Genomic DNA, 12,265 nt, shown 5'->3' with positions numbered 1-12,265 from the left:
CTCTCGAGGGCGGTGGTGCCTCCGAACAAACCCTCGGGCAGCCGGGAGAGGTGATTCCAGGCGAGGTCGAGAGAGCGCAGCTCCCGCAAGCGTTGGAACAGCTCTTCGCTCAGCTCCTCCAGGCGGTTGTGCGATGCCCGCAGCGTCACCAGGCCCGGAAACGCTGAGAGCACGACAGGGGACATCTCCACGATGCGATTGTAGGACACGTCCAGGTGACGCAGGTGCGGGAGCGGCTGTGGGGGGTTCGCGCGCCCGGCGCGGAACCCGTCCAGCTCGCGGAGGGCATTGTGACTCACGTTGAGCGTCGAGAGGGAGCTCAGGCGCTGCAGCAGGCCGAGGAGACTGGACCCACGGATTCGATTGTGGGACAGGTCGAGGAGGCGGAGGGAGGGCAGGCGGTGGAACGCGTGCTCCCGCACGCCGCGCAGCGCGTTGTGGCTCAGGTTGAGCGAGAGCAACGCCGGGCAGCCGGAGAAAGCGTCCGGCGGGAGGATGGAGATGCCGGCATGGGACACGTCCAGGGCTTGCAGCGAGCGCAGGCGGAGGGCAGCGAGCACCAGCGGGGCAGGGAGGTGGCCCAGCAAGAGCAGGGCTCGGGTACCTGGCGGCAGTGCGCTCGAGTTGACGTGCCCGCTGCAGGCGAGGGTGCCCGGTGATGGGCACGTGCAGCCCTTGGGGCACGGCGAGGCCGGCAACGCGTTGGAGCACAGGGCTACGAGAGCCACGATCGTCGTGGAAAAATCTGGCGGTGGGAGAAAACGATGAAGGACAGCGGCCGCTCACGTTGAGCGGTTTCGCTTACAAGCCGGCAACGAGCTAGTGAGAGTGTCACTCTTTTTTTGCATTCGAAATGTGAGACAAGATTTCGGTGGGAATTTGGTTATATCAGATCACTGTCACCGATTGCAAACGCTACTTTAAAATAATATAAAGTTTGCAAATCAAATCGAGCGAATGCCTTACAATGACAGCTGGGAGCATAATTTTACAAAGTGCAGCCTTGCGAATGTAATTTTACTACTTTCTACTGGAGCTGAAACACAAATGCCACTTGTGCATGCATTCATGCAAACATGACATACAGTAGCAAACAACACATGCATACCTATGTACATCACGCATATAATGGATATTCACGGATATTTATACATACGCTAACGCATACAACAACGAAAACGTGCGTGCGAGTGTTTGTCTCACCTGTTCGCAACATAATTCGGTGTCGAGGTGACACTTGGAGCTGTGTCCCGGTGCGCGTCTTCCTCTCCTTTCTCGTGTGTGGTGCTTGCGACGCCTGTTCCTGGCAGTGGTCGGTGTCAGTGTGCGCACAAAGACAACGACGACACGCACGAGCGCGCACACACAGGCAACGTAGTTAATCCCACAAGCCAACACGAGCAACTCTCAGCTCCCCCCCCCCGAAAAAAAAAACACCCTCCCGTCAACACTAATGCGAGTCGCCCCCCTTTCAATGCGCTCTATGAAATGCTGGGCCAGTTTGGCGTGAAGCCAAGACTACGGGTTCTCTCCTCTGGAGCTTTTTAGGTCCAATTGTGGTGATGTGACTTTCCACGTCTCCCCAGTCTTCTCAGTTCTCACGCAGTTGGTTTTGCCAACAGAATGTTGTGCATCGACGTCTATTTGGGAATTTAGGCCAGATGTTTTTAAAGCTTCATCGGTTTTTTTTTGTCCAGGTGCTGGCACATGCCAAACTCTCACAGATGGAATTTAGGCACATTTTCAAATGCAATCCACTGCCCTTCGTGAATCTACGCCTTTCATTCATGGGGTTGTTTTACCATATTTCATGCTGGTCAGAGTGGTTTGATGAAGGAAGGTCAAGGACTGATTCAAATATCACTCATCACTAATGTTCGCGATGGCCAGGCTTTGTACTTTTGATCCCCGGGTTCACAGTGGAGTGTGATAACCTTGGCTCTTAAAGCTGCACCCATGGATTACTCCAGGGTATTATTAATATGGGTATTAAAAAAACAGGTCACATTTAGTAGCTCTGCACCAGAATTATCTATGATTGGACTCTACCCAAGAGTAATACTGTATTCTGAATGTAAACACAAATTGAAATTAAATCCATATTGATTTCAATGCCAGAGTACATCTTCTGGTCCTCACAAGTAGCTCCAGAACTTCCATATATTTATTTATGTAGTAATTTGAAAAGCGTCTCAATGGTGGCTGCAAAGGATGCACTCAGTGTCTAGCATTTTCATTTGCAGAGATGTCTTGATGTTAAAATTGGGCTTTACATATAGAGTGCTGTATATACAGTGCTATTTCGGGACACCTTGACCAGATCACAGGTCTTATTGCTCTGCGAACTGGAATTTCTCGTCAGTAAAGTCTACGTGACTTTACCGAAAGACCCAAAGAATATGAATTCCTCCAGTCACGAAAGCTTTAAGTCAAGAATTGTATCCACTTGCTCAAACAATAACAACAAGAGGACCGTGATCACGACTATTGACAGTATTGATCCAACGGAGGAAATACAATGCGCCATTATCTCCATAGGACAGCCAAAAGACATCAGAAAATCGTGCATTCTACGCTGGATATAAGCACACCTTATAAATACATTTCTCATAAGCATCACACCCTTACAATGCACTGGTGCGGAGAAGGCAATTGACAGCTTCTGATACAAGCACACGTGGCCTTTCTCCCAAGGGGTGTGCTTATGTCCACATTCTGCTGTTTTTATTTTTGATAGGGTTGAATTCCTCCCTGCCCTGATGGAAGAGCTCTTTGATGTGTTTTCGGGTTGTACCACGAGCTGCTCAGCACGACGTGTGACGTTGGACCCCACGTGTTTGGAGCCAACCCGCACAAGTGCAAACGCTTAAGCAGGCAGCAGTCATGCCATCGAATGCCTACAGAGTAGACTGGGCATGAGCATGGGATTTTCATCCATGGAGTGGAACTCAATAGCAGAATGTTTCTGGATCAAATACGGGACCTCTGCATATATAATCGCTCTCGTCAAAAGCCCCCTGTTGATTAATCCCTGCGTGCAACAAGCGACGACGTATTGAACGTGCGCCGTGTATAATCCAACCCAAATCCCGCCACGTGGTGCACTCAATTCGATTAATACGTCAACCCGCCCAGCTGATCCCCCTGCAGCTTTATGTGAGGATTTGTTTGTATTCGACATTTACAAATATTGTTTACCAGGTGTAGTCACAAATATGCGTCTATAGCACTCAAGTTAATGTAAAGAGGTCAAGTTCAGCCCTGCAATTACTTGCCCATCCCACTGCTAGAGGATAGATCTCCACTACTTAGAGGGAGCTCTAGAGAGCCATCTAGTCATGGATATTTGGCCACCGTACTCATGCTGGACAAAACCTCTTTGGATAGGTGCTAGTACCCCCACTGTACACCACACCCGACCGACTAATCAACTGTGTTGTACCCATTTGGGGCCGTCCATAAATGACGTCACGCGAGTTTGGACGAATTTTGACCCCCCCCCTTGTCACACGGCGTCACAAAAAGTCAGACCTCCCCTAAAATATGACGTCACAAAGCTCTGCCCCCTACCCCCTCCAAAAAAAATATAAAACATGCTTCAAATCGCTTTAAACTATTGTCATTGTAGTGCGTATTTAATGCGGCGCTGCACGCTGATGTTGTAGGAGAAAACATTCATTAAAAAGTATATTTAATTAAGTAGAACGTGTTGTCTATATTTACTTAAAGTTGCGCATTTTGATGTTTTATTCAGTTTATTTATTCAGTTTCATTTATTTGGTATAGCCCTGTGAGCCATTCGGCTCTCGAATCGGGTGCAACCGCAACAAACAAAAAACAAAAACATGAACAAGAAAACATCTTAAAGTGACGTCACATTTCTCACCCCCCCCCCCCCCCTCGTCACACATCGTCACAAATGTCTGACCCCCCCCCCCCCTGGTGCGTGACGTCATTTATGGACGGCTCCTTTATACTGCTGGGTGGACAGAAGAAGAGGGATTTAAGAAACTTGCCCCACTGTGTGCATGCCGGAATAACAAATTGAACTCGTGACCTCTGGGTTGCAAGTCCAGTGCACTGATCCACGACACCAAAGTAGCATCCCTTAAAACTAAACTATTAAGAGATTCTCACGACGTTTTGGCCGCTTGTGTTGTGGCCGAAACGTCGTGAGAATTTTATTGTGTTATTTTATTTTATCAAATTATTATTTTGTTCTCATTCTATGTGACTTTACCGAAAGAACCAAAGAAGATGATTCCTTGCAGTCACGAAAGCTTTAAATCGAAATTTAAACTATTAAGGATAAATATCACGCCAACCGGAAATTAATTCTAGGGATACATTTCAGAGTTCAACGCTATCGAATGATATTAATTAAACTAAAGTAATGTATACTGAACACCTCAACAATGTGATTCTCCTGTGCGTATTTTGTTGATGGAAATGTGCTAAATCAGCCCGAATACGGAAAACATACGTAGTACCACATACGTTATTAACAACATGTGTGAGGTTCATATCAAGTAATCACTTTAACAGGATTTTATATAATAAATGTTTTGAATGTATTTGTAGATTTTAAATCCACATGCTGCTTGCACAGTTAAAAGTACAAACACAAAATTAGGCTGTGCCATGATGTTTCATTAACGCCCTTACACTTAGAAATACCACAAATCTATATTTTACCTGACTGTGTACTTCATAATTTACTTTTGAGTCAGATCGTGTAAGTCAAATCTGTGTTGTACATCCTCCTCCACCCGACAGTTAATAAAGTTGCCACGTGAACAAACGTGGCAATTTGTGACAGCTTCAGGACACCCTTATGTTGGAGAGCAATGCATCACATCTACTTGCTGATGTTTGCATCTCATAAAGTATGATTTGCTTTGAATGCATTGATATGTATCCAGATATTGTATGTCTACGTTGCTGTTATTTTCCACATTTGCATGATGACCTTTGCTGGATAACAATCTGGCATTATATTTCATCACCCGTCTTATTTCTCTACGACGGTCTCACTTGCCGATTTTTCAAAAAAGAGTTTTCAACATTTATAAACAAAATGATCCCGTTGTACGTACCTTGATGCCGTTTGCAATTTACCTCAGTAAAATAGATTAGATAGTGAATCTAAAAAAATCATCACACTAAATAATCCATCATATTTTAACTGGCATTCTCTTAAATACATAACACAGGCTGTAAAGTATTAGATACATAATTGTTGAATTGTATGAGGCTTGGAAGCGCTAAATTGCAAAACATTGACGACAAGTTGCTGGAATAAACAAAGGCAAATATCGCTGAATAGCCTTAACAGAATGTAGGGGCAAGTGCTGTTATCGAGCACCTATGAAATAAACCCAGCTGATACAAGGCACGCTGCTTCGAAAACAACAAATTACAGCAGCAATGCTGGACACCCACACTTCACGAAGCTGGCAAAATAAATACTGGACGTCTGTGAAAAAGAGCTTGATCCCTCATCGGAATCCTCCAGTCGAAATAAAGATTCTTAAAATGTATTGGGAAAATGTGGGTACTTCGTACTCGTTTAAAGCATCTCGTTTTAAACACGAGGCTCTTCCTGCAGTTCGAGACTTGAAGCAACACACTATTAAGAGATTTTCATGAGGCATTTCGTTTGTTAGACAGACTCCCACATTTCCAGGGCAGGCATTACCCACGCCCCGAGTACCGCATTGGAAGACGCACACTTACTTGCTTCACGGTCGGTGTCTCGTCCCTTGCACTGTTTGTCGGTGCGGTCTTCACACCTGTCCGGTGGTCATTGCCTCACATCCTTGTGCGTGCCCGCTTCCCACAACAATTCCACCCTGACAAACACTCTGGGCAAGCTTCCTGCCTCCTCACCAACCCCACCGACTCGCACACGCGCACACACAAACCAGCATCAGACCTCTCGGGCTTGCCCATGAGCATACGCCTACCTGAAACTAACCCATGTTGGTGCACACCTTAATATTTCATGATGGAGTCAGGGCAATCTTGTGGCTGACACTATACACCAGCGTCCAGTTATAATTCGCGGTGTGGCAGGGAGGTTGTGGGAAGGGGGGAGGGGTGGTGTTGATGTGCTATGCCCCTTCGGGAAAAAATGCTTTCACTGCACATTCACCTCCTTTGTGTGTGTTACCTGCTCTTTGCGTGGACACATGCGGGGCGAGATTATAGCGGCGCTCATCTTTAAATATTTAGCGACTATATGAAACCGGCAGCAGCAGCAGCAGCAAACACAGTTCTGCTTTCCACCATACAGTGAGGGAAAAAAAGTATTTGATCCCCTGATGATTTTGTACGTTTGCCCACTGACAAAGAAATGATCAGTCTATAATTTTAATGGTAGGTTTATTTGAACAGTGAGAGACAGAATAACAACAACAAAATCCAGAAAAACGCACTTCAAAAATGTTATAAATTGATTTGCATTTTTATGAGGGAAATAAGTATTTGACCCCTCTGCAAAACATGACTTAGTACTTGGTGGCAAAACCCTTGTTGGCAATCACAGAGGTCAGACGTTTCTTGTAGTTGGCCACCAGGTTTGCACACATCTCAGGAGGGATTTTGTCCCACTCCTCTTTGCAGATCTTCTCCAAGTCATTGAGGTATCGAGGCTGACGTTTGGCAACTCGAACCTTCAGCTCCCTCCACAGATTTTCTATGGGATTAAGGTCTGGAGACTGGCTAGGCCACTCCAGGACCTTCATGTGCTCCTTCTTGAGCCACTCCTTTGTTGCCTTGGCCGTGTGTTTTGGGTCATTGTCATGCTGGAATACCCATCCACCACCCATTTTCAATGCCCTGACTGAGGGAAGGAGGTTCTCACCCAAGATTTGACGGTACATGGCCCCGTCCATCGTCCCTTTGATGCGGTGAAGTTGTCCTGTCCCCTTAGCAGAAAAACACCCCCAAAGCATAATGTTTCCACCTCCATGTTTGACGGTGGGGATGGTGTTCTTGGGGTCATAGGCAGCATTCCTCCTCCTCCAAACACGGCGAGTTGAGTCGATGCCAAAGAGCTCCATTTTGGTCTCATCTGACCACAACACTTTCACCCAGTTGTCCTCTGAATCATTCAGATGTTCATTGGCAACCTTCAGACGGGCATGTATATGTGCTTTCTTGAGCAGGGGGACCTTGCGGGCGCTGCAGGATTTCAGTCCTTCACGGCATAGTGTGTTACCAATTGTTTTCTTGGTGACTATGATCCCAGCTGCCTTGAGATCATGGACAAGATCCTCCCGTGTAGTTCTGGGCTGATTCCTCACCGTTCTCATGATCATTGCAACTCCACGAGGTGAGATCTTGCATGGAGCTCCAGGCCGAGAGAGATTGACAGTTCTTTTGTATTTCTTCCATTTGCGAATAATCGCACCAACTGTTGTCACCTTCTCACCAAGCTGCTTGGCAATGGTCTTGTAGCCCATTCCAGCCTTGTGTAGGTCTGCAATCTTGTCCCTGACATCCTTGGAGAGCTCTTTGGTCTTGGCCATGGTGGAGAGTTTGGAATCTGATTGACTGATTGCTGCTGTGGACAGGTGCCTTTTATACAGGTAACAAGCTGAGATTAGGAGGACTCCCTTTAAGAGTGTGCTCTTAATCCCAGCTTGTTACCTGTATAAAAGACACCTGGGAGCCAGCAATCTTTCTGATTGAGAGGGGGTCAAATACTTATTTCCCTCAATAAAATGCAAATCAATTTATAACATTTTGACATGAGTTTTTCTGGATTTTTGTTGTTATTCTGTCTCTCACTGTTCAAATAAACCTACCATTAAAATTATAGACTGATCATTTCTTTGTCAGTGGGCAAACGTACAAAATCATCAGGGGATCAAATACTTTTTTCCCTCACTGTATGTGAAAAATTTGATATACCGGGCGGTATATTTACGTATCTCGTACACTGTGGTACGGTGATTAGTGGCTTATAGAACCAACTGAGTGATCGCCGCTGCTCTCGATGTGGTTTGTGGCTGTTACTAAACCTACCGGAGGCTCATCTCCGTTTATAAATGCGATTATTATTACCCACGGTTTGTTATGGCTGCCATTGGCCTCTCAGTGACTCCTTTACATTTAATATTGTACAACGCCACATGTGTCTAGGAGAGGGCCTTTCGCGGCCACTTTGAGATGACTTGAACGTACTCATTAATTTTCCTATCTTTCGCGATGAAGTTATGACATTGGATTTAGGGACTCGGAATATTAATAAGTGTCGCAACGTATTATCACAGACAATTATTGGCATTAAGCAAAAAATACTGTGATACAGTTGATCCAGAACAGCATCACCTATGTCTCAAGACTTTGTCAAGAGGACCCTGCCACTTTGCTGAGCTATCATTTGTGGCCAGGTCGCTTCGGAAAAAAAAGCTAATTGCTCAGTGAGTTTTACCTGGTAAAATATAAAGGTTGTCTTTATTGATTTTCTTACCTTTCTTATACTTTGCACTTCTATCGTGCTTTTGTATTGTTTGTTGTTGTAACTTTCTGACCTGCCCCTACTAGACATCTGTGATAAAGAGCTTTATAGCTAATCGGATTCCTCCGGTATAAATTAAGATTCTGGTAATTATATTCATGAGGGTTTGCATGCAAAGTAGCTGTAACTCCCCTCCCATACCTTACCCCGCATACAAGGGGATAGCAGTGAACAGCTCAACACACATTGATTCAAGAATCCATGTTTTGCATGCCATCTCCTGACCACCTCACAGGCCAGCGAATTTGTAAGTTTCACAAATCAGCGTGTTCCACCAGCCCTTGTCTATAATATTCTGGATTTTATGCATGCACCTTTCGAGTTTATTTTATTTTATTTAACGAGGTGAGAACTATTGGACACGTATAAAAAGAGCTTGGTAGCTCATATGATACCGCTAGTATAAATACTGTATTCTGATTCTGAGACCACGGTAGTCTCATTTATAAGAGCGACCTCTGTCCCTGGCTGTGTATAAGTGTATCAGCATATAGGCGTGGTAATAGTAACATAGCAGTAGTAGTGATAGGTGGGTCAATGATAACGTAGAAATTGTAGTGATAGGTGGGTTAATGATAATGTTGTAGTAGTTGTAGTGATAGGTGGGATAATGATAATGTAGTAATGGTAGTGATAGGTGGGGCAATGATAATGTAGTAGTTGTAGTGATAGGTGGGGCAAAGATAGTGTAGTTGTATTGATAGGTGGGGCAATGATAATGTAGTAGTTGTAGTGATAGCTGGGTTAATGATAATGTAGTAATAGTAGTGATAAGTGGGGCAATGAGAATGTAGTAATAGTAGTGATAGGTGGGGCAATGATAATGTAGTAATAGTAGTGATAGTTGGGGCAATGATAGTGTAGGAGTTGTAGTGATAGGTGAGGGCAATGATAGTGTAGTAGTTGTAGTGATAGGTGGGGCAATGATAATGTAGTAATAGTAGTGATAGGTGGGGCAATGATAATGTAGTAATAGTAGTGATAGGTGGGGCAATGATAATGTAGTAATAGTTGTAGTGATAGGTGGGGCAATGATAATGTAGTTGTAGTGATAGGTGGGACAATGATAGTGTAATAGTTGTAGTGATAGGTGGGGCAATGATAATGTAGTAATAGTTGTAGTGATAGGTGGGGCAATGATAATGTAGTAATAGTAGTGATAGGTGAGGGCAATGATAGTGTAGTAGTTGTAGTGATAGGTGGGGCACTGATAATGTAGTAATAGTTGTAGTGATAGGTGGGTCAATGATAATGTAGTAGTTGTAGTGATAGGTGGGACAATGATAATGTAGTAGTAGTAGTGATAGGTGGGGCAATGATAATGTAGTAATAGTAGTGATAGGTGGGGCAATGATAATGTAGTAATAGTAGTGATAGGTGGGGCAATGATAATGTAGTAATAGTAGTGATAGGTGGGGCAATGATAATGTAGTAATAGTAGTGATAGGTGGGGCAATGATAATGTAGTAATAATAGTGATAGGTGGGGCAATGATAATGTAGTAATAGTAGTGATAGGTGGGGCAATGATAATGTAGTAATAGTAGTGATAGGTGGGGCAATGATAATGTAGTAATAGTAGTGATAGGTGGGGCAATGATAATGTAGTAATAGTAGTGATAGGTGGGGCAATGATAGTGTAGTAGTTGTAGTGATAGGTGGGGCAATGATAGTGTAGTAGTTGTAGTGATAGGTGGGGCAATGATAATGTAGTAATAGTAGTGATAGGTGGGGCAATGATAATGTAGTAATAGTAGTGATAGGTGAGGCAATGATAGTGTAGTAATAGTAGTGATAGGTGGGGCAATGATAATGTAGTAATAGTAGTGATAGGTGGGGCAATGATAGTGTAGTAGTTGTAGTGATAGGTGGGGCAATGATAGTGTAGTAGTATTGATAGGTGGGGCAATGATAATGTAGTAATAGTAGTGATAGGTGGGGCAATGATAATGTAGTAATAGTAGTGATAGGCGAGGGCAATGATAATGTAGTAATAGTAGTGATAGTTGGGGCAATGATAGTGTAGGAGTTGTAGTGATAGGTGGGGCAATGATAATGTAGTAATAGTAGTGATAGGTGGGGCAATGATAATTTAGTAGTTGTAGTGATAGATGGGGCAATGATAATGTAGTAATAGTAGTGATAGGTGGGGCAATGATAATGTAGTAGTTGTAGTGATAGGTGGGGCAATGATAATGTAGTAGTTGTAGTGATAGGTGGGACAATGATAGTGTAATAGTTGTAGTGATAGGTGGGGCAATGATAATGTAGTAATAGTAGTGATAGGTGAGGGCAATGATAATGTAGTAATAGTAGTGATAGGTGGGGCAATGATAATGTAGTAATAGTTGTAGTGATAGGTGGGGCAATGATAATGTAGTAATTGTAGTAGTAGGTGGGGCAATGATAGTGTAGTAGTTGTAGTGATAGGTGGGGCAATGATAATGTAGTAATAGTAGTGATAGGTGGGGCAATGATAGTGTAGTAGTTGTAGTGATAGGTGGGGCAATGATAATGTAGTAATAGTAGTGATAGTTGGGGCAATTATAGTGTAGGAGTTGTAGTGATAGGTGAGGGCAATGATAGTGTAGTAGTTGTAGTGATAGGTGGGGCAATGATAATGTAGTAATAGTAGTGATAGGTGGGGCAATGATAGTGTAGTAGTTGTAGTGATAGGTGGGGCAATGATAATGTAGTAATAGTAGTGATAGGTGGGGCAATGATAGTGTAATAGTTGTAGTGATAGGTGGGACAATGATAGTGTAGTAGTTGTAGTGATAGGTGGGGCAATGATAATGTAGTAGTTGTAGTGATAGGTGGGGCAATGATAATGTAATAATAGTAGTGATAGGTGGGGCAATGATAGTGTATAGTTGTAGTGATAGGTGGGGCAATGATAATGTAGTAATAGTAGTGATAGGTGGGGCAATTATAGTGTAGTAGTTGTAGTGATAGATGGGGCAATGATAATGTAGTAATAGTAGTGATAGGTGGGGCAATGATAATGTAGTAGTTGTAGTGATAGGTGGGGCAATGATAGTGTAGTAGTTGTAGTGATAGGTGGGGCAATGATAGTGTAGTAGTTGTAGTGATAGGTGAGGGCAATGATAATGTAGTAATAGTAGTGATAGGTGGGGCAATGATAGTGTAGTAGTTGTAGTGATAGATGGGGCAATGATAGTGTAGTAGTTGTAGTGATAGGTGGGGCATGTGTCGACGATGGAGGAAAGGTGAAATCTTATCCAAGCAGAGCAGTGACATCTGGAGGTCGCATTGTTAATAATAATTGAAAGTAAAACGACGATAAATGAATGAACGAAATTGTATTATCTTGAAATATTTAATAAATGAAATCTAAAATCAAGCACTACAATGAAACTAAATAACAAACGATAACTAAATTTGGTAGTGAAGGGGGTGGTGGTGGGGGGGGGGCGGTGGAGGGGATGGTGGGATGGTGGTGGGGGGGGGTGGTGGGGGTAGTGGGGAGTAGTGGGGGGGGGTAGTGGGGGGTGGTGGGAGGGGGGGTGGGGGGTAGTGGTGGTGGGGGGGGTGGTGGGGGGGTGGGGTAGTGGGGGGGGTGTGGTGGTGGGGGGTAGTGGGGGGGTGGGAGGCTGGTGGGAGGCTGGTGGGGGGGGTGGTGGAAGTGGTGGTGGGGGGTAGTGGGGGGTGGTGGGAGGGGGGTGGTGGGGGGGGTGGGGGGGGTGTGTGGCGGTGGGGGGTGGTGGGGGGTAGTGGG

Source organism: Petromyzon marinus, chromosome 14 (genome assembly GCF_048934315.1).
Source record: "Petromyzon marinus isolate PM22_M1 ecotype Great Lakes invasive population chromosome 14, UKy_Petmar_22M1.pri1.0, whole genome shotgun sequence".
Taxonomy (NCBI): Eukaryota; Metazoa; Chordata; class Hyperoartia; order Petromyzontiformes; family Petromyzontidae; genus Petromyzon; species Petromyzon marinus.
This window is presented reverse-complemented; position numbering follows the sequence as displayed.